At 47.3% G+C, this 22,475-nt stretch overlaps 1 protein-coding gene and 1 non-coding gene across 5 annotated transcripts in view; one reads left to right on the top strand and one right to left on the bottom strand.

The window, feature by feature from the left end:
- The window catches only part of maml3 (mastermind-like transcriptional coactivator 3), a 631,458-nt gene that overhangs the window by 545,263 nt on the left and 63,720 nt on the right, over positions 1 to 22,475 (top strand). The window lies entirely within an intron of this gene.
- Positions 16,633 to 16,825, bottom strand: LOC119963987. Its single transcript, XR_005460232.1, has one exon. It is a non-coding gene; the product is annotated as a U2 spliceosomal RNA (small nuclear RNA).

Below are 22,475 nucleotides of genomic sequence, written 5' to 3' on the forward strand. Positions count from 1 at the left end.
GGAAATCATAAATCAGAGACAGAATTAACTGGAATCTGTAAAAGTGCTCTATCTTTATCTGTATCCAACCTTTGTGCAAAAGGCTGCGTGTGTGTCGTTAATTCGGAGCAAGTGTGTGAGAGCAAATAACCTTGTTTATATTAAACTCATGAAATCTTGCTGCTGAATTATTTAATTGGAATTCATATTCCAAAGGTAAGAAAAAACGCACCTCTTTCCATACAAAACATACCAATTTAAGGGCAGTAAGAGAGAAAATAAATTCTGTCCGTTAAAGAGATATTCAAGATGAATGCGAGTAAGTGGAGATAGAATTGGCACATGTAAATCCTGCCTTTTGTACTTTTCCAGAAATATTCAAAGATCTGAGGAATGTATAATTTTGGTGACACTGTTTCCTGAAAACACTCCCATCTCCTCCGAAATCAATCGTAATATATTACAGTATATTAGTGCAGGAGGGCATCACAGGGCAGATTTAACACTATGTGATAGGTGGATAACAATGCAAAACGTGGGGTGCTTCTGAGCCGCTACTCAAAAGCTGTCAGAGCAGCCGTTAATCTGTGACCTTGAGTGAACCCGACAGTTTACAATTTTGAAATGTTCTGCCCTTAAAGGGGTAGGCCAACTTAACACAGTTCCACTCTGGCAGCAGAATAAGACACTGCATTTATGAGAAAGCACACCATTCGCTTTCGAGTTAGCAACACCTTAGGGAGATCCATTGGTATAAAATAAAAGCTGAAAAACCCTGGGATTGGAAGATGTTAGAAGATGGAAGATTGGAAGGTATGTTATCACACTCAGGTGTAGAGAGCTACAACCAAAATGTCAACCTATTTTTCACTTTCAGAGGCTTTGCAGAGTGCTGTATGTATCCATCATTTTGTGTGTTTTCTATCAGCTGGCTATCATTTAATGGTTTCCCTTTTACCTCAGTATTTAAATCAATCTACTATGTTTGTGACAGAATTCCGACCAAGTGAAAATTAAACAGGCCGGGCGTACAAAGAGTTGAGTTCAAGGTAGCTGTAAACATGTGGTTATGATCAACTTCGCTTTCATCCAAATCTTGAAATTGTTTATCAGCCGTATTCCTTAAACCATTTTTCATTCTCGATAATGTCACTGACCGACAACCGAAAAGAAAAATGAATAATCAAAACACTCACCCGAGTCCGCTTCTGAAACCTGCTGTTGATTTAGCAAGAAAGGTCTTGCAGAATATTGCTAATGTTATTCCATCTGTGTTTTCAAAAGATTAGCAAAGTTGTCATTTAATCATTCCGTTTAACCTCAGTGGTGTTTAGTATTTAGCTTTTAATGGATGTTTGACCAGGCAATGGTTCTCTCCGTTATTTTTAAGTTGTTTCACTAGCTGCAGGGCAACAGAGAGAGACATGTTACATTTCTGCCCTTTGTGAGTGTGGATTAATAACAAAATGTAGCCTTCAGTTGGGCAGAAGACGTTTCTGCAGTGAGACCCGTTAATTCATTGCCAGGTCTTCAATTGGTGAACTCCGAGACTGACCTTGAGCCTGTTGTCAAATGAGACACTTGGTGAAGATCCATCATTGTCACAAATGTTACATTTTTCGGGGTCGGATCCACTGCTACTTGCTGAAGCTGTGGATTTTATTGCTGTCCATGTAGGAATAGCTCCAAGATTAAAATGACATTTAACAGCTTATTCTCCTCCCCCCCCCCCCCCCCCCCCCAACCACCACCACCACCCCATGCCTTCAACGAGGAGTTATCCCCACCGCTGCATCAGATCAGAGATTAGGACAGCTCAAACACACCATCTTTTGTGTACTGGCACCAATGGTTGGAGAATGATGAGTTGGCATGCGCAGAATTTCTGATACGTTCATCTGGCAAGTTTGGACCTGGAACCCTCTTGCCAAATCCTGAAAATGACCACATTGATTCTGATTTTACAAAGGTGATGGTCCAGCTGACTGAAATCAGGTGGGATATCAGATGAAAACTCGGAAGTAAATTTTGCAAGACCTCATTCCGCCACTGGGGCTTGGCACGCAGTGAGCCGGGATTGTGAAATTTTCCTACAGCATGCCATCCATTGATTATGAAGAACAGATACCGAATTTAGTGCAGAACACCCACAATTATGCACCTCCCAACAGGTATGGCTCTGCCAGTGACACTCCGAGTCGCAAATTAGAGTCAGGTGTTGACCTTGACAGATGTTTTGGGGTCAGAGTTGAGATTCCACTAAGTTGTCTGAACATGATGGATACCTGTGCCATTCGGAGAGACTGACACGGGTGCTTTTAACAGGAGCTGAGCAGTTAGAACTATCAGGAAAGAATGAACAGGTTTGGGTTCTTTTGAAAAAAAGTTTGTGTTCTGATAGCTGTCTTTAAAATTAGGAAGGATTTGATTGGATGGATATAGAGAAGTTTCCACTTGTAGGCCAGTCTGAAACTTTGGGATCATAAATTTAGTTATTAAAAAATTAAATTAGGAACTTTGGAGAAAGGTCTTTATCAGCAAGTGGTAAGAATGTGGAATGAGCCGCTAAGGTGAATAGTATCGGAGCAATTAAAGCAAAGCTCGATGATGTCATGAGGAAGAAATGAATAGATGGGTATGTTGATAGGGTGAGATAAAGTCAGCTGTGAGGAGGCTCAAATGGAGCGTGGAGACCTCATAGAGTTAGGGCGAGCAGCTGGTCTTTATGCTGTAAAACCTTTTTTTGTAAAACCTTTGGTAGGCCGACATGTTTCAAACTGAGACCATTTGTTTAATCACATGAAATTAAATTAAAATCGCTTCAAGTGTTTGTGGACATTTCTTTTGTTGGGCTTGCCAAACCTCAGCGCCAGATTTCTGGTTCAGCACGCCGTCGCGATTCTCCGTCTCGCCGACTGGTCAATGGCGCTCCCCATTGTGGGGCAGCCCCATGCCGTCGGGAAACTCCCGGGCTGCCGGCAAAACAGAGAATCCTGACGGCGGAGAATTCAACCCATGTGTCTGGTTCAATTGTGGCCTGGGATTTGAGAGGTTTGATGGTCAGAGTACCTGGCCTTCTCCTCCCTTACGCTGATGGTGTTGTAATTGGCAGGAGGAGGCTCTGCTCCCATAGTTTGTGGATGATTTTGCATACTCTCTCAAAAGAGCCTGGAGATTTTGAGAACCGGTGTGCCTCTGGGGTTCTCCCTTGGCTCAGTCGCACTCATCCTTCTGAGTTAGAAAGTTGTGCCTTCAGGTTTTACTCCAAAAACATAAATAGACAATCCCAGCTGTCAGTTCAGGGCAGGGCTGAGTCCCAACTGCTCCCTCCGATGTTCATTAAAGATTGCGTATCACTATTCAACTTATCCTGCACTGAATTATCAATAAAAACAGATATCTGCTTTTTATTTATCTCATCTGTGTGGACTTTATTGTTCCCAAATTGACTACTGCCATATTCTAACAACAGTGGCTAGAGTCTGAGACTGTGAAACACTTTGCTACTTTCTGAGGTTATTAAAGGAATTGGATAAATGAATTATTTTTCTTTCTTTGACAACAAAGCCAAATAATTTCCACTGGAGTTGTGTCAGGCCATCTGAATTTATATCAGTGAATACCCTGAGCTATCTTAGGTACCTTAAAGTGCAATTTATGTCATCGTAAACTAATGTGACCCTATTATATGTGGAAAGTTGACTAGAGGAGATGCCATTGGCTCTAACTGAATGTTAGACTAAATATAGAACATCAGTTAAATATGAGGCAATTTTTGAAAAGCTGCTCTTACCACTTCAGATCAATGTGATGTGCAGCCAGCAAGCTGGATTTATGCTGTCACTTGCTCCTCAGTGCGGAGTTCCAAGTACAGGTTACATTTTAATTGTAAGAATAAGGTAGTGGGAGTGTCTGGCATTCTCCTGTCAAGAAAGTAAATAATTGATGCAAATCTTAGTATTGCATTATCCTGGAAGTGTGAAGAAACTTGAGATATGATTAACTGTATTTAGTCACTTGTATGGCTCAAGAGTTGTGAACGAGGTATCTGGGCAAGAACAGTGCCACTTTGTTTCATTCCAGAAGCTCCCGTGATTATACTGCACCGGACCCCTCCCGCCTGGCTTGCAACAACCCCTGTGGTCAGAAGATTTGGACATTTGAGCCTGTGCTCAAACACCATAAAAACCATGTTCACCATATTGGTTCAGGCTCATGTCTAGTCCATTGAATATGCTAATAAAGGGCCTAATGCCTATCCTTGGACCCAAATGGATGGTGCATTGCCCTGAACACAGCAAATGGTAGGCCTGTTGTGTGCTGGGTTACCTGCTTTACATGTGGCCCAACCAGCAGACCTTACATAAATGGTGTGGGATTTTCCAACCTTGCCCACTGCTGGGATTACTTGGTCCCACCAAAGGTATATGGACTTCTCGCTGGGCCGCCTAGTCTCTCGTGGGTGGGTTTGGGACTGGGAGTGTACACTAAAGCGGCACCCTCTATCACCATCGGCCCCACCTCTGATCTGATTGTCTTCCTAACCCTAGACACACCTTAGATCCTTGGCCAGAATCCCGGCCAGCAGTGACCGGCGAGCTGCCTCTGACATGCGACTGGCGCCTGGAGCTTGCGTGATAATAAATCGATGAAACCGGTGAAGCAAGGCGGGATTCTGTGATCCTGAGGCTAAATGTTGACGCCGTCGGAAACGCTCTGCGGAGAATCGCATCCCGTCGGCCACGGGGATTCTCACCGGTCACGGGGATTCTCCGACCCGGCCCCGGGCTGAGAGAATCCCGCCCCCAATTTCCATGGTCCTGCTGCGTTTGGCCCATGCAGCATCGAGTGGGGAAGGATATAGTTTCTAGGCCTCTGAATGAAACTCCCCCTGATGTGGGGCCCGTCAGCCCCTGCCCTCACTCATGCGGATCTTTACAATGTCACAACAGCCAGAGCTCCAGACAAAATGCCTGCTCACAAACTGCTTCAATCTTGTAGTTCAAAATCATGAAGCAGGACAACAAGGTTGATGGAGAGACATCCGTAAGTGGCCAGGTATTGTATCACATTTTGTAACATTTAAGGATAAAGGATCCATTCAGTACATTGTACTTTATCCTTAAGATGTTTAGTCTGCTAAGGCATAATAAGGCGGAATTCCAGATTTGGCACAGTGCCTGAAATTCTGGGATTTCTCTGTGAGACTGTCTGAGAGCCAGTTGGTCTGAGCTGTGAACGCAGTAGAACTCGGTATAGATAAGTCTGCACTTGTTGCCTATTTTGAGCTTGCCACACAAAGGGACTTATCTGCTGGTGTCATTTTACATTAACATCATTTAAAATTGCAGGGAACGCAGTTTGGAGTTAGGCCTGTGATATTTTAACCCTATTTCCCCAACTGGTGTTCCGTATATGCATTGCTCCCTGCTGGAAAATGCAGGAACCGGGTATTTCCCTGAGCAGACATTTTCTTTCCAGGTATTCGCCCCTGAGTCAAAAAGATTGTTGACACTGAGTAGTCACTTGGTATATGCACTGAAGTTACTTTATTTTTTAAAAACAAGCTTTTCGTGGCCTGAAATGAATGAGGCGGTTGAAGAAGGCAGCACACCTTCACCTTCTCGAGGGCAATTGGGGATTACCGATTAATGCAGGCCGAGCCAGAGACTCCCACACCCTGTGAGTGAATAAACTAAGGAAAAAAGAATGTCATGTTTCCTCGACAAAGTAAAGCAACCCCATTCCAAATACATATGTGAATGAGATGATCTCTATCTGTGGTGTTCCTGATTAGAACCACAAATGTGTGGATTATGTTTTCCCCACCGAGTTAAACTGAAGAAACATCAGATAGAATATTCCCACTAAGTCGCATTGTGGGGATGGGAACTGTGGAGGCCGGCGGGAAAGCATGCCAAATCTCCCGGTCTTGGCTTAATTAATTTTGCAATTGGGTGTTTTGCGGCATGTGGCAAGGCGGGCCTGAATGGCGCGTAATCCGTCATCCTACCTGGGCACCATTTTGAAAAGGCGCCCAACATCACTGACCCACAATTGAAGAAAGAACATGGACCCCCTGAGAACAAAAATGGATCTCCAGGAACACACTGAGGCTGGAAAATGGACCCCCTCCAGGACACCAAATCTAGACGGTCCACCTATCGGGACCCCACCTGTCCCTCCTCCACCAAACAGTTGTGGTGCTCCGGGGTCCAGGGTTGCTGGTGGCCTCCATCCTGTACTCTGCAGTCAGAGCCAGGCATTGTTCAGCTGCGTACTGACATCTACACACCACGTTGTTCCAGACGTGCTTTTCACTGGTGAGCTTTCCCGCTGGCACCGTGGAGAACCAGACGTGGGTTGTCAGGCCTTCGTCTGCATCTCAGTAGCGGGATGCAGCTGAATTTCACACCAGCGTCCAGCGGGTTTCCCGATCTGCCTTGGTGGGCACCAGCAGAAGAGCCCACTGTAAAATTAATGCCGGCACCAAACCGATCACTGGGCTCTCATTCAATTCACCATTGAACCCGCCAGCAGGGTTTTGGGAGAATTTTGCCCATTATCTTGCTAATTTTGTGGCGGAGACCGAGACCAAAACTGAGGATCAGAAATATAAGGTGGTCTCTACTAAATCCAGGAGAAACCTTTACTCTAAGAGTGATTGGAATCTGAAACTCGCTGCCCCATGGAGTGCTTGCATTAAAAAATATAGATGCATTTAAGGGAAATTAGATAATCGCATGAGGGAGAAAGGAATTGAAGAATATGCTGATATGGTTAGGTAAAACAGAGTGAGGGAGAGTTCATGTCGAGCATGGACCAGTTGGGTCGAATGGCCTGGTTTTCTGCTGTACATTCCTTGTAAATCAAAATTGGAACCCATTGATGGTTAAGTAAAAAAAGGTTTTTGTTCAGGTTTAGACAAAGGTGAAAGTATATCTCAGTTCCTGCTGTTGATTCATGTGGAGAAGGTGAAGACAGGAATTGAGTCGTAATCTGCAGTCCTCATCTCAGATCAGAATGCCCACATTCAGTAGATATTTTCAGTGAACCTTTAAAGCCGACACGTGCGTATAGTTAGAACATTAGAAAATTCAAGTCTGCGAACTGCTCTCTGCAGTGAAGTACATAATGCACAGGATGCGTTTTACAATACAAAATGTTGAATTTCTACTTCGCAGCCTCTTCTTTTGCTCATCTTGGTGACAATGTAAAATAAGGGGTAAAGTTCTTAAAGGGGTGTAGGAGCTGGAGTATACGTACATAGATCATTAAAGATGGCAGGGCAGTTGGAGAGAGCAGTTAATAAAGCTTTATTAATACGGGCACGGTGGCACAGCGTTTAGCACTGTTGCCTCACAGCGCCAGGGACCCGGGTTCGATTCCAGCCTTGGGTCACCGCCTATTCTCCGGGCGCCGCCACGCTGGTCGGGGGCCGTTCAAAGTGGCCACCCCCGGCGATTCTCCGCGATCGACAGGACGAGTGACCGCCCGATCCCGCCAGCGTGGGTTACGTATGGTCCCACCAGGTGGGACCTCGGAGTTCTGGCTGCGGGGGACGTCCTGGTGGGGAGGGGCGAGGGGATCTGAATTTGGACGGGGGCCTCCACTGTGGCCAGGCCCGCGATCGGGGCCTACCGATCAGCGGAAGGGCTAATTCCGGGGGAGGCCTATGTTCCTCCGCACTGGGCCCTGTAGGGCTCCGCCATATTGCCCGGAGGCCGGCGTGGAGACGGCATGCCCATGCGCTTGCGTGGACTCACGCTGGCCGTGGCGTGCATGCGGGGACCCGCGCCGGCCGTGGTGCGCCGCCTTTCAAACACACATCACTCCGGCGCCGGACTTGCCCCCTAGGAATGGGTGAATGCCTGGGCCTGGAGGCCCGTTGACACCGGCGTCGCTCGTGCTGGTTTTAACGCCGGCGTCAACACTTGGCCGGGATTTCAGAGAATCGATGGCCGAGTGGCCTAATTCTGCTCCTATGTCTTATGGTCTCCTCCAGGTCAGCGATGCTGCTTCATTTACTTTGCGAGGCTGCTAGCAAAGTCAGCATGATGGTAAATGCAGTGTAAAACCTGACAAAGATGTGACAGCAACGAGGGAAATTACTTTTCTCAGCTCCTGGAGCCAGACGTCGTAGTGACAGGAGGTAGAGGAGTGTGACAGGATGCATATGGTAGTTTGATGTTAAATATTTTAGTCACACAGTCCTCCACCTGATTATCACACTAGCTCATACTAGCCCACCAGCTCCTCCACTGCTTTAGCGATAATAACGTGTAAACCAAGACTGCTGTACTGTGACCAGTCAAATAACATTAACTCTTCCTAATGAGATTTTCCACTGAGTACAGGGATTGATTCTGCCCTGTTGCTGCGGTTGATACGAGGGAGGTACCATTGGTTGCGGGGAGAGTGCAACTAAAATTGTAGCCGCATAAAATTCTCGTTGACCTCCATTTTTGTTTTTGCATATTTTAAAATCGGTCTTCCTCATTTTCTGTTTCCAAACACTTACTGATCTGCAGGCTTCGACTGATTCCAGAGCTCTGCAATGTCTCTCTTCATTCTGATTTTATGTTTTGCCAATATTGTGTTCCTGCAAATGTGTCCCCAAGCACTGTGGAAAGTACTGGGCCACCGTCAGAGCTTTGTAAAAATATTTCTTGGGAGAGATGTGGAACACGTTAGCACCCAAGCCCCAGTTTAAATCTCGAACCTAAATTTATCCAAGGGCTTGTGTGAAAGTTTTAGGAGAGGTTATGCCCCTACTGCTTCCTGCTCAAGTTAATACTCGTTTATAATTGGTAGCTACAGTAGGTTTGATCAGGTTTATTAAAAATTTTCAAATGTAAGCACAATTTTGCAATGAGAAACTGGCCTAGGAGTGCATTTTACCTACAAAAGCAATTCTGGTAGAGGATTAGGCAATACACAGTAAGTGCAAACAATTATGGGAATTATAAATGTAACTAACTTGTAGTGACAGTCTGGGTGGGTACAGCAGTGTGTTATGAATTCTATAAAGCACAATGATGGGTGTGTAAAATTTTCTTACTATGTCCATGAAGGCAACAGGATGTTTACTGTTCTATCACCAGCAGTGATGGGGATGAAACAATTTAACATGAGCTAAGCACCACACAGGAGCTAAACAACACACAGGAAGCCTATGTTAGAGATGTTGAATTACGTGTGCAAATTTTCCTGTAGAATATCGATACCAAGCTGCTAATGAGCTGGTGGCAACAATGTCTCATGCCTGTAATGTGCAGCAGTGTTGATAGGTGAGAGACGTGGCTAGCAATGGTAAGTATAGTAGTATATCATGGAAGTACATCATTGACCAGCGCAGTATGTAGTTTAAATGGGTACTGTGTATATAGAACATAGAACAGTACAGCACAGAACAGGCCCTTCGGCCCTCGATGTTGTGCCGAACAATGATCACCCCACTTAAACCCACGTAACCCGTATACCCGTAACCCAACAATCCCCCCATTAACCTTACACTACGGGCAATTTAGCATGGCCAATCCACCTAACCCGCACATCTTTGGACTGTGGGAGGAAACCGGAGCACCCGGAGGAAACCCACGCGCACACGGGGAGGACGTGCAGACTCCACACAGACAGTGACCCAGCCAGGAATCGAACCTGGGACCCTGGAGCTGTGAAGCATTGATGCTAACCACCATGCTACCGTGAGGCCCCACATTATGGATTAGCATTAAATGGAGGACTAAGGCATTGTTAATAAGTACAGTATATAGTTAGTCTTTTAATACAGTGTAGTCATAAACATTGTAAATGCTAAAAATATTAGTCTGCAAAATATGCAGTGTAGATATGACATTTGGTCAATATGAACAACGTAACAGCACAACTTGCAAAAGGTTTGAGATTTTTTTCAGGTTTCCCAGGCAGCTTTACATTGTAGCAGATATGTGACTGTCAACAGTTTTCAATGCTGGAGAATTATATTTCACTCATGTATGACAGACAAATTGTGCACATACCCTGTGACTGCGTTTGCCGTCAGTCTGGTGAGGCCACTATCTTTTCCAACACAACCCTGAATGGCTCACTATCACTGTAATGTTTCTTTCTGCCCCCTGGTAAGAACCAGTGAGTAGTGCAGGTAAGAACCAGGAATAATGCATTGGCTGCTCGCCTGCCTGTGATAATGATCAGACAACGTAAATGTTATGTGTTGCTTGAGTTAATTGCAACTGGCGTGAGCAGTCCGTGTCTGAAGCTTGGGTGATCAGGTTTTATGAATCCCTGCCGTTGGGAACGATTTGAAAATCCTGAACTCCATTCTGGGCTTCGGTGATGGTTCTCCCCTTTAAACAATGTTTCACTTCAAAAAATGGAACAGCCGCCTCAAACTGAGACCAGGCAAATCAAAATGAAAAATAGCATGGACTTGCATTGAGAAAAGTGCCTTTCATGATCTTAGGATATCCCAAAGTGCTTTACAGCCGATACAGAAATGTTGTCACCATTGTAATGTTGGAAATGTGGCAGCAAATTTACACTCAGAAAATAGCAATGAAATATTATCTAGATCATCTACATTAGGTATTGGTTAAGGAATAAATATTAGCCAGGAGAACTCCTTGCCCTTCTTCGAGTAGTACTCTTGCACCTAGCTCAAAGGGAAGACGAGCCTTGGTTGACAACTCGTCCAAATGATTGCACCTTCAACAGACCAGCGCTCTCTTATAGTTACTGCACTGCCCCCATTATTTGCTTAATGCTGTGGAATGGTGCTCCAGCACCATTAGCTCTGATGCTCCTCGAGGATCCTCCTCCTCCTACTTCTCCTCTACATGCTACCCTTTGGCAACACCATCCGATAAAAGTGTTAGTTTCACCGATAAGCTGAGGACACCCAGTATCTGCCTCAACATCACCTCTCTGGACCCCTTCAATGCTGCTAAATTATTTAACCTCTTGACCAACACCTGGTACTGGATGAGCATAAATTTCCTCCAATTAAACATCGGGAAGACCGGAGCCTTCAGCCCCACTCCAAGCTCTGTTCCCAGCTGGCAACCTCATTGCTTTCCCTGGCAACTGTCTGGGGTTGAGCCGGTCGCACCCTTGGTGTCACATTTGACCCCATGTTGGGTGTAATAACCTGCATAGGACACACGGGAATGGGGTCGTTTGTTTTCCCCGTGTGGTTTGAAGAGTATGAGCTCCCCCACTAACTACTGGGCTGATAACCATGTTGTATAAAAGGTCAGCCAGTCCGGAACCGACCGACAGAGAGGGAGGACCCGTTGAGCTATAACCGGGCCTCATGTGAATAGTTGTTCTTATAAATAAACTTCTTCTTTTGCCTAATCGTCGGACTCCCCTTACCGTTATTAAACTGAGCTTCTGATACATATCTGCATCATCACTAAGATCACCTATTTCCACATCCGTGACATTGCCTGACTCCATCCTGGCCTCAGCTTATTTGCTGCTGAAACCCTCATCCATGTCTTTGTTGCCTCTAGACTTGACTATTCCAACACACATGTAGTCAGCCTCCCATAGTCCACCCTCTAAACTTGGTGTCATCCAGAATTCTGCTGTCTGTCCTGACTCATGTCAAGTTCTGTTGATCCATCATCCCTGTGCTCACTGACCTATATTGGCTTTCAGTGGTTTGATTTTAAAATTCTCATACTTGTTTTCAAATCCCTCTATTGCCTTGCCCTTCCCTCTCTCTGTATTCTTTTCCAGTTCCAAACCATCAGCATTCATCAATGCTAATTTTAGCCTCGAGGAACCCAATTTTAATCACACCACCAATTCAGTTCTCTGGACCTTAAATTCTGAAATACCCTCCGTATACCTCTGCAGCTTTCTCTCTCTCTTAATTTAAGATCCTCCTTAAGACTTACCTCTCGGGGCTGGCTTAGCACAGTGGGCTAAACAGTTGGCTTGTAATGCAGAACAAGACCAGCAGCGCGGGTTCAATTCCCATACTGGCCTCCCCGAACAGGCGCCAGAATGTGGCGACTAGGGGCTTTTCACAGTAACTTCATTGAAGCCTACTTGTGACAATAAGCGATTATTATTATTATTGACTGGCTTCAGGCCATTTGCCCCAATGTCACCCTATGTTGCTTGGTATCAATCCTTGCTTTCAGCCCTCCAGTGATGTGCTGTGAGGTTTAATTACACAAAGGCCGTTAAGCTACTAAACCCAGAGGCAAGAATGCTGCCACTGAGCCATGGCTGACACACAAAACCAAAACATGAAGGGGACCACAATATTTCAACTATTTACAAAAGGTAGCCATGGTGATCATTAAAAAGCATCCAGGGTGGCACGGTAGCACAATGGTTAGCACCGTCGCTTCATGGCGCCAGGGACCTGGGTTCAAATCCCGGCTTGGGTCACTGTGCAGAGTCGGCATGTTCTCCCCGTGTCTGCGTGGGTTTCCTCCAGGTGCTCCAGTTTCCTCCTGAAAGATGTGCTTCTTAGGTGAATTGGACATTCTGAATTCTCTCTTAGTGTACCCAGATAGGTGCCGGACTGTGGCGATTAGGGGCTTTTCACAGTAACTTCATTGCAGTGTTAATGTAAGCCTACTTGTGACAATAACAAAGATTATAAGATTGTTATAGAACCACAGAATGCCTAAGGTTCAGAAGGAGGCCATTTGGCCCATCGGGTCTGCACCAACCCTCTGAAAGACACCCTGCTCAGGCCGAGTCCCCTACCCTATTCCTGTAACCCCATAACACACCTAACCTGCACATCCTTGGACACTAAGGGGCAATTTAGCGTGGCCAATCCGCCTAACCTGCACATGCTTGGACTGTGGGAGGAAACCGGAGCACTCATAGGAAACCACACAGGCACTAGATTGCCATCCAGTTTTGCAATACCAGCATGTGATTTGAAATCTGATGCAAAGAAAACTGAAACAAACCAAGTGAAATAGACGGCAGCTTTAAATAGCTGAGACTTTTTCTCACATTGCAACCTATGATAATTCCTTATAACCAGTCGCTATTCACTGAACTTACCGTTTTCTGTAAGTGCTGATTTGTCATCTCTATTACTTTCAAATGGGTAACAGAATAACGATGCATTTGATCACAGCTAGTCGAGTAGTGGAGACTTTGGCTTGTCCTGTGAGTTTGAGTAGGTACCATTTGTATGTATGAGTCCGTTGCATAAGTCTGATAATCCTTGACTGTCGAGGAAAATTGGTGGCTTCTCTTTGGAGGCATCTTGACTCAAAAATGACATTTGCTCATTGGAAGGTTAAAAGGTCAGAAGCAAGCACGGCAGCATTGTGGATAGCACAATCGCTTCACAGCTCCAGCGTCCCAGGTTCGATTCCGGCTTGGGTCACTGTCTGTGCGGAGTCTGCACATCCTCCCCGTGTATGCGTGGGTTTTCTCCGGGTGCTCCGGTTTCCTCCCACGGTCCAAAGATGTGCAGGTTAGGTGGATTGGCCATGAGAAATTTCCCTTAGTGTCCAAAATTGCCCTTATTGTTGGGTGGGGTTACTGGGTTATGGGGATAGGATGGAGGTGTTAATCTTGGGTAGGGTGCTCTTTCCAGGAGCCGGTGCAGACTCGATGGGCCAAATGGCCTCCTTCTGCACTGTAAATTCTATGAAATAAAATTCTATGAACTAGGAAGATACAGAGTACCGATGGACACAGTATGCCTGACCAGGCAGTATTACTTATTAATGGCGCCTGGAATGGGATATCTGGTTTGGGTACTGGGACCCATCAAGTTTGGCTCCAGGTAAACTTGCCAACAGCTAGCCTAATAGATAGAATGGGAAGCCTCCAGTGCTCTGAATGGTATCCTATGTGCTTTCAATTGGTCAACCTTCAGCACCATCTCTGCAAATGAGAAGTCACCGTTCTCATCCTGACTGCTAGCCTATTTGATGTCCCTGAAGAGAACTACATGAAACATTTGAGAACAGTGAATGACAAATTTATTGCTCACAGACACCAATCAACTCCCCTTCAGCAAAACGGGTTCTCTTGAACTGCATTGGGCAGCTTTCCACGTGGAATTCTGTGATTCAGTAAGATCTGTGTGAAGAAACATTCTGTATGTATTTCATTTCTTCCGCAGCCAAAGTCAGGGATTGTTCCACAATGGCTTTGCCTGTAAGATAAATGTAACACGTAATCCAGCCTTGGATGTTCCAATCACGTTTGCCAGTTTATATTGTGGGGGGGGGGGGGGGGGGGGGGGGGGGGAACCAGAGATTCATGCCTCACACACTGGACTGCAATGACTAACGTACAGCTTTGTATCCAAGTACTTTTTAGCATAATGCCATTAATAGGGGACATTCACTCTAGCACCATATACTCCGTGACTTCACTTGGTGCATGTTGTTACCCACACGCCGTTCGTCCACTCTTCTGCTCAGTGGCTTTTCTTTCACTCCTCCTGGGCCATCATTGCGGTGATGTCTGCTATCACAACTATTACACAAGAGGGGGTTTTACATCATTAACATAATTTTGACTAGGTATTTTTTATCAAATAATTTTGAAGTTCAAAATAATTCCAACATGACTCAAATTCTAGGTGGTGAAAGACGATGAGGGTGAAATTTGTCCTCAAAGAAAGCACGAACGGGAATAATGAATTGACAACCCATTTTACAAGGTGTCTGATTTTCCTTTTGAGGTACGGTGTAAAACTGGCTGACAATTCACTATTGCCCTTTTTGTGCTTCCACTGATGATCAATTCAATCCTCAGCGCCTTTCTTTACATCCTAAGATGATGGATCTGGGATATAGGGATGGACTTTCCCTTTGGACATGGGAAACAGGAGCTGGTGTGTTTCTGTGTCAGAGACCTGCCTATGGTGGGAAACTGACAGATTTTACGGAGTTGGGAATGTGGGGTCTCACTTGACATGGAAGTGGATTTCCTAGCTAATTAAAGCTAGTGGAGGCTAGAATATAAACAGGTTTTAGACACTCAAGGCAGCCATCACTAGGTCACTGGTTGTCCTAAAGGAGATAGAGATTGTGCAAAAGCATACCCCTGAACCACAGGGACCGGAGGTGGGATACTGGAGGCAGGGGCCTGGCACCAAAGAGGGAGAGGGGGAAAATCCTCTTCTTCATGGCTGGCAGAGGAGGCCACCTCATCATGTAGCTGGAGCAGCTCATGTTCCGTATCATCTCCCTCTGGCACCAATTCATCTTCCGTCTTGCTCCTCCCTCAATGAGCAACCTCTTCCATGATGGCTTCACTGTCTAAAGTTCCCAGGAAAACCGGTGGGTCAGACAACTCCAGCGCGAAGGAGTGGCGTGAACCACTCCGGCGTCAGGCCGCCCCGAAGGTGCGGAATCCTCCGCACCTTCAGGGGCTAGGCCGGCGCCGGAATAGTTTGCACCGTGCCGGCCGACGCAAAAGGGGCTTGGCGCCATGCCAAAGGGCCTCCGCTGGCCGGCACAAGTTGGCGTGTGCTGGCGTCATCCCAGCGCATGTGCAGGGGGGTTCATCTCCGCATCAGACACAGCGGACTGTTACAGCAGCCAACGCAGAGGAATAGAGTGGCCCCACAGCACAGGCCCACCCGTGGATCGGTGGAGTCCAATCGTGGGCCAGGCCACCATGGGGGCACCCCCCAGGGCCAGATTCCCCGCGCACCCCCCCCCCCCCCCACCCCCTCCCGAGAACTCCGGAGGACGCCCGCGGAGCCAGGTCCCGCCAATAAGTACCAGTCATAACATACGCCGGCGGGACCAGCCGAAAATGGGAAGCCAATCGGCCCATCAAGGGCCGGAGAATCGCTGGGGGGCCGCTGCCCCCGACCGGCGCGGCATGATTCCCACCCCCGCCAAATCCCCGGCACTGGAGAATTCGGCAGCCGGCTGGGGCGGGATTCACTTCGGAGAATCCCGCCCCCATCTTTCTGGAGAGCCATGTTATGGAGAACAGAGCAGTGCACCACAATGAGCAAGATCCTTGCAGGAGGGCATTGCAAGGCACTATTTAATTGATCCAGGCGCTGGACTCCTCGAAGCCCATGATGCTCCTTCCGTTGTGATCCCGATGTACAGACCAGCATCAGCAAAATGGGTCTCTGTCACCTGGGTGATGCACTAGTGTGCAACCGGCTATGAGATGCATAGAGTTCCACAGATAACGAGGGTACCAATGTCTGCGACCCTCTACCTCAAGGCTCACATTGTCCTTTGGCACCGATTAACAGAAAAACATAACAAATAGGAACATGAGTAGACCATATGGCCTGCTGAGCCTGTTCCACCATTTAATAAAGGGTGGCAGAGTGGTTAGCATTGCTGCCTCACAGCACCAGTGACCCGGGTTCGATCACAGTCTTGGGCGACTGTCTGTGTGGAGTTTGTACACTCTCCCCATGTCTGTGTAGGTTTGCTCCGGTTTCCTCTCACAGCCCATAGATGTGCAGGTTAGATAGATTGGCCATGCTAAATTGTCCCAAAAGGATAGGTGGGGTTACCGGGTTAGGGTGGGGGATTGGGGCCTAGGAAGAGTGTTCTTTCAGAGGGTTGGTGCCAACTTGATGGGCCAAATGGCCTCCTTCTGCACTGTAGGAATTCTATGATAATACAATCGTGGCTGATCTGCCTCAACAATACTTTCTCTTTTTTTAATTACTTTTTCTGAGTTACAAAGCCAGGGCTCAGAGTGTGGTCAGGGGCGAACCCCTAATCCAGCTCCTTGTCTGCTCCAAAAAAACAATTCAAATTCAAATTGAATCCAATTCATGGTCCCCACAAGAGAGACATACCAGATCTAAGCCAAAAGGCTACTACACTTGATCTTAGCCAAAAGGCCGAGAAGCGATTAACAATACTTTCTCATCCAGTACCCATATCGCCTGATTCCCTGAGAGACCAAAAATATGTCTATCTCAGCCTTAACTGTATTCGATATTGGAACATCCATAACCCTCTGGAGTAGAGAATTCCAAAGATTCACAACCCTTTGAGTGAAGAAGTTTCTACTCATCTCAGTCCGAAATGGTCATTCTCTTATCCTGAGACTGAGCTCCCACGTTTTAGATTCCCCAGCCAATGGGAACAATCTCTTTGTATGCACCACAATCTTCTCTGTCTCAATGAGATCATCTCTCATTCTTCCAAGTGCCAGAGAATAGAGACCCACTTTTCCCATCCTCTCATTACAGGTAAACCTTTTCATGCCATGGACTTATCCAGTGATTTCCAATGCAAGTATATCCTTCTTTAAATATGGAGACTGAAAGTGTGCACAGTACTCCCCATGTGGTTTCACCAAAGCCTTGTACCAATCTAACAAGACTTCTTTATTCTTGTAACCCAATCCACTTGCCCCTGCCTGTAGATCATGTGCTAAGGGTAGTGTCCCTTTTTTGTGCCCCTTGAGACTCTTTGCTGGCCTCCTGAAGGCTGATGTTCTGCTCTTCCTGTGCAGGCTGCTGTACCTCGTCTCCAGCGGCCACAGTTTCTGGAGGTACACCACCTGTTTCCAGTTTCACCCCTCCTGGTTCTCAGTTGGGGTCCAACCTGTCGTGCCCACTGCTTCGATGTCCAACCAATGCCAGGGAGATGATAGCCCACTGAACTGGCAACGGCCTTAATGCTGGCTCCTCCCTGACCTGTGGTGGCCTACTGCAACTTTAACTTTAAAGGAATAAGCCTTTTAACCTTTGAAAAGCCCTTTTGCTAACATTTCTAAATTCTTCCCGACGCCAATACTTGCCCCAAATGCCCGCCGCCATGACCTGCCTCCATACAACTGGTCTGACACAGAAAGCCCCTAAACGCTTGTCCCATTGGGAATATTGGAAAGGTTTCCAGAGACAGGCATTTAATAAGCTCACAACAATTTTAATTAGCTTCATAAGTGTGGGTAGTTTCTGAAGTCTGCGCTCTCTCCTGTCCTTAGGAAAATCAGGGAAGGTGACAACAGATGTGGACCTTCTATCCACACATCACAATAATTTTTATACTTGCCCACCTCCATTCTGTCCCTTTCAAAACTGAGAAAATATGACCCTTACACTTTGGCCCTAAACAGGCAGCAACATCCTCCCCCACCCCTGAACAACCCAATTTTCGCACCATCCTTCAGTAAAGGCAGCAACTCCTTCTGAATGTTTCGCTAAAGCTGACAACTCTTTGGTGTCTTATCTATACGCGACCATTCATCATTTATGTGTCTATACAAGTATCCATGAGTGTTGGGAGCTTATTTGATCATGGTACACATCACAAGTAAACCTGATGCCACAATCTAGCATCATTTTCAGCCAGTGGATGGGGTTGGTCACTGGATATTCATCAAGGTGTGGATCCAGGATGATTATTTTTCTCTTTAGCCCAGGGTACTGAGAATAATGGTAACTGTATTCAAACATCAATTATTGTGCTCGACTGTCCCAGCTAAGGTTGGAAAGAGAATTTGATGGGGGATTAACAGGTGCCACTTCAGGAGTGGGTACCTCTGAATTCGAATGTTAAACTGGTTTGAAAAACATTGGGCGGGATTCTCTGATCCTGAGGCTGTGTTGACGCTATCGTAAATGCCGTCGCGTTTCACAACGGCACCAACAGGCCCTCACGAGCAGCGATTCCAAGCCCCTCAGTAGGCCAGCACGGCACTGGAGCGACCCACGCCGCTCCAGCTGCCGATGCCAGCGTCAAATGGGCGCTGCGGGTCTCCGCATGTGCAGTGCGACCGGCTCAGTTGTGCGCATGCGCAGTGCGACCAGCGCGGTTGTGTGCATGCGCAGTGGGACCGACGTGGTTGCACGCATGCGACCGGCGCGGTTGCGTGCATGCGCGGTGGCTCCGTTCTCTGCGCCGGCCCCGACGCAATGTGGCACGGAGCAAAAGAGGCCCCCAGCCCGAGAGTCCGGCCCGGCGATCAGTAGGACCTGATCCCGCTGGGATCGGCAGCTGGAGCGGCGCGAACCACTCCAGCGCCGTGCTGGACCCCTGGAGGGGCCACAATTAGTCGTGGGAAAGGCCTGTTAACGCCGTCGTAAAACGCAACGGCGTTTACAATGGCATGCACACTCTGCTGCGGGATTGGAGAATCCCGCCCCTGATGTTCCAATTCCCTGAGAGAAAATATTTTTGAAAAGGGTTTTGAAAGGAAAATACATGCTTCATTCAACCTGGTTTTCCTACCTAAGGTAATACCTACATTCGTAAAAGAAGTCAATTCGTTTTTGTAATTGTCCCTTGTGACCACTTTCCTTGAGCACACATCTCAAATAGATATTGGTAAATGTTGTTCACCTGCAGTCTTTAGTGGCTGTCAGTGTTCAGAGTTGAAATTTAATGCGAATGAATCCTGAGTAATTTTGACTGGGTGGGGGACTGTGCAAATACGAAACGCATTCGCTGGCCAGAGCTTTTCTTAAAATTTCTGTTTCCTGCGGCCTCATTGAAATTGCCGGTATGTTTCTTTTCCAGAGTGAGTAGGAAGGAGGAGATTAGCTACCATTTTTAAAAAAACGTATTTTATTACAAACTTGTATCAAAGCAGGTTAAAGTAAGTAAACACCATGGGAAACATACTTTTCAACAAACAACTATACTGTCTGTACAGATTTTTCTCCTTTTTCACCACCCCCCTCTCTCCCCTCACCCCCACCACCCCCACCACCTGCGACGAACAGCTCCTCAAACACGGTCACAAACATCACCCACCTTTTCTCAAACACCCCCGCTGAGCACCTTAACTCATATTTTATCTGCTCTAACTGCAGGAAGTCATACAGGTCACCCAACCATGCAGCTACCCCCGGTGGCGATGCCGAAAACCACTTCAGCAACATTCGTCGCCGTGCAGTCAGAGAGGCGAAGGCCACGACATCGGCCTTCCTCCTCTCCATGAGCTCCGGCTTCTCTGAAACCCCAAATATCGTCACCAAAGAGTCCGGGCCCATCTCCTTTTCCACTATCCTGGCTAAGACCGTGAACACTCCCACCCAGAATCTTCCCAATTTTTCACAACCCCAAAACATGTGCGCATGATTCGCTGGCCCCCACCCACACCTCACACTCATTTGCTACCCCCTGAAAGAACCCACTCATTCTTGCCCGGGTCATATGCACCCTGTGCACCACCTTAAACTGTATCAGGCTCATCCTTGCACAAGAGGAGATCCCGTTTACCCTTTGCATACTCCATACTCCCCAATTGATCACCATTCCCAACTCAGCTTCCCATTTCTCCTTGATCTTCACCTCCCGTTTGCCTGCTCACCCAGCCACTTACATATATCCCCAATTTTTCCCTCCACTTCCACATTCAGAAACAGCAGTCGCTCCAGCAGGGTGTATCCCACCAACCTAGGGAACCCCTTCCAGACCTTTGATACAAAGTCCCTAACCTGCAGATACCTGAATTCACTCCCCCTCGGCAGCTCTACCCTCTCCCTTAACTCCTCCAGACTGGCAAACCCTTCCTCCAAATACAAATCCCTCACCTTGACCAGCCCCACTTCCCTCCACCTCCTATATACACTATCCATTCTCCCCGGCTCAAACCCATGATTCTCGCACAGCGGCATTAGCACCGACATCCCTTCCATCGTAAAATGCATCCTCAGCTGACTCCATATCTTCACCATGGACTGCACCGCTGGGCTCCCTGAATACCTACTCAGAGGCATTGATAACGCTGCCGTCACCACAGCCCTCAAACTAGACCCCTTACAAGATTCCTCCTCCATCCTAACCCACTCTACCCCTTTTCCTTCCCACCACCGGCGCACCTCGACCACATTCGCCGCCCAATAATAATGAAGCAAATTCGGCAACACCAACCCCTCTGCTGCCTCTGCCTCTGTAGCTGGGTCCTCCCACCCTCGGCACCTTCACCGCCCATACAAAGTCCGAGATGATCGTGTCCACTTCCCGAAAAAAGGCCTTTGGTATAAAGATCGGGAGAGCCTGAAAAATAAACAAGAACTTCGGCAGAATATTCATTTTCACCACTTGGACCCTCCCGCCAACGTTAAGTGCAGTGTATCCCACCTCCTAAGATCCTCCCTGGCCTCCTCCACCAGCTTCGTTAAGTTCCACTTATGGAGCACCGTCCATTCCCTCGCTACCTAAACCTATCCCTCGCTACCATAAATGGCATCCCCCTAAATTAGCCCGCTGTGCCAGCTCATTCACCAGGAATTCCTCGCTTTTCCCTACATTCAGCTTGTACCCCGAGAACCCTCCAAACCTCCCCAATAGGCCCATAATCCTTCCCATACTCTCCAACGGATCTGAAACATACAGCAAGAGGTCATCGGCATAGAGCGACACCCGATGCTCCCTCTGTCCACTCATTATCCCCTGCCACTCTGCCGACCCCCTGAGAGCCATCGCCAATGGCTCTATGGCCAGCGCAAACAGCAGCGGCGACAGCGGGCACCCCTGCCTCGTACCTCTGTGTAAGTCAAAGTTTTGTGAGCTCATGTCATTCGTCCTCACCATCGCTCTTGGTGACACATACAGCAACCTCACCCATGCCACAAATCTCGACCCAAACTTCCCCAAAACTTCGAACAAGTACCATCACTCCACCCGATGAAATGCCTTCTCTGCGTCCATGGACACCACCGCCTCTGGTAGCAGAGCCCCCGACGGATTCATCACCACATTCAGCAGCCGACTTATATTACTCACGAGCTGCCTGCACTTCACGAAGACTGTTTGATCTGAGATTAGCTACTATTGATGACATGACCCTTGGCCACCCAGCACCTGGCAGCTGAGGGAGGCAGTTTCTGGAATGTCTTAGACGAGGATTAGATCTTGGAAGGTCAGGAGGAGTACGTTTGCTCCTCCTGGCTCCAGGAAGCAAAATTTTGCTTGTTTTCTGTTGCCAGACCTGCGTCAGCCTGCGGGAAACCTGTGACCAACAGGGTTCCAGTAACATAATGGGATCCCTATTTGCATAATTTCAGGAGCCCCAACCTGCAGTCAACAACAGGCTGTTGGGCAACCCGCAGAACCCTGAATGTTAAAATCAGAAAGGGCAGTCCAGTTCCAAGAGGATATATAGCCAAATCAATAACACCCCATGACTGGGCGATATGGTAGCACGGTGGTTAGCGCTGTTGCTTCACAGCGCCAAGGTCCCAGGTTCGATTTCTGCTTGGGTTATTGTCTGTGCGGAGTTTGCACCTTTTTCCCGTGTCTGCGTGGGTTTCCTCCGGGTGCTCTGGTTTCCTCCCACAAGTCCCGAAAGGCCTGCTTGTCAGGTGAATTGGACATTCTGAATTCGCCCTCTGTGTACCGAACAGACGCCGGAATGTGGCGACAAAGGGATTTTCACAGTAACTTCCCATAAGCCTACTTGTGACAATTTTCAAAAACTGGTTTCTGCCAGCAAGCTGGAGTTAAAAAAGACTCCTCTGCTTTTTTCTATACTGCGAAACATATCTATGTCTGAATATATATCTCAATTTCTGTCTAGTTTCTTATGAGGCAATAGAGGGGATT

This window comes from Scyliorhinus canicula, chromosome 3 (genome assembly GCF_902713615.1).
Source record: "Scyliorhinus canicula chromosome 3, sScyCan1.1, whole genome shotgun sequence".
NCBI classification, from domain to species: Eukaryota; Metazoa; Chordata; class Chondrichthyes; order Carcharhiniformes; family Scyliorhinidae; genus Scyliorhinus; species Scyliorhinus canicula.